Source organism: Cicer arietinum, chromosome 2, assembly GCF_000331145.2.
Source record: "Cicer arietinum cultivar CDC Frontier isolate Library 1 chromosome 2, Cicar.CDCFrontier_v2.0, whole genome shotgun sequence".
In the NCBI taxonomy this organism is placed as follows: domain Eukaryota; kingdom Viridiplantae; phylum Streptophyta; class Magnoliopsida; order Fabales; family Fabaceae; genus Cicer; species Cicer arietinum.
The window spans coordinates 43,345,596-43,347,012 of NC_021161.2; positions in this window are offsets into that span (position 1 = coordinate 43,345,596).

Consider the following 1,417-nt stretch of genomic DNA (forward strand, 5'->3'; position numbering starts at 1 on the left):
TTTTTTCATGTATCCGTTGATAAGTTAATGGCCAATTAAAAAATAAGAAAAATAAATTAAAAATAAAAGATTTTTTTAAGACAAAAATAAAACTTCTATTACATGAGAAATGCAGAAGTGAATGACCAATTAAAAATAAAATATAATGCACGACCTGACATTTCACATTTCACGGTTGAGAATTGAGTGGCCAATTGAAAGGTAATCTATACAATATAATATCTCTTTTTTTAGAATAAAATTAAACTTATGTTACACGACTTTGTACATGCGTCAGTTGAAAAGTTAGTGGCCAATTAAAAAAATAAAAAAATAAAAATAAAAAGAATGGATTAAAAAAGAAGAATAACAGCAAAATACAGTCACTAACACCACGACTTGACAGTTTTTGTAATTGTTTTTTAAACACTACTTTAGCAACCACCCGCTTCAAATTAATTTAATTAAAAAAATTATTTTATTTTACGAATTCTTTTAATACTCCGTTAACCGTCTATCTATTTCTTGCGTCTCCTTTATAAATATCATTCATATTATCTATGTATACACAATTCTTTTAAGTTTTCTTTATCAAAGCTTTCTTATTCATCTTTATCCAATGTCTGAAACAAAAATCATATTTTGTTGCTTCAATTTCTCCAAGAAATGAGTCATGGAATTTGGTTGTTAGAGGTGTGCGAATATGATTTTTGTCTTGATTTCCTCAATGTTAAACAAAACTTTTATGCAATGGAGATAGTATTGAGATTAATATTCGTGAGCTTTTATTTATCGAATTAAGATTTATTGTTTTGTTATGCATATATATATTTTGTATTGTTTATGTTTCTTAATTTTATATGTGTATATGTATATTTCTATTATCTTATATAACATTTGTCTTAATAACTCCGATTTTAATGAAGACTAACATGCAAATTCAAAGATAAAAGATACTCATAGTTTTTATGTGTATTGTAATTTTTTGTTTGTAACGGGAAAATTATTTTTCTTTAGTATTTTGTGAGTAGTACTAAAATGAAAGATATTTTGCCCACTTATACAGCAAAGGCCGAATAATAAAAATAAAAATTCATTATTAAGTTACTTACTCATCTTTACATTTACTTATTTTATATATGTCCATGTCCATTATTTTAAAAATTCTTATTTCATCTAATCTAATTATTTAATATTTTTTAATCATTATTGTTTTTATTTGTTTAAAATTAAAAGTATTGTTTTGTAATAAGTTTTTTGGAAAGAAATAAGATTCTTAAATAAGGCATGGTGTTGGAGTCATACTTTTCATCAATAACATTGAGCGTATAAGAAAGTAGTTTTTAAGTTAAATTATAATTATATTTTTTTTAATTTTTTTATTTTAAATTATTTTTTTTAAGTCAACTTATTTTTTTAATATCAATAAAATAAAATT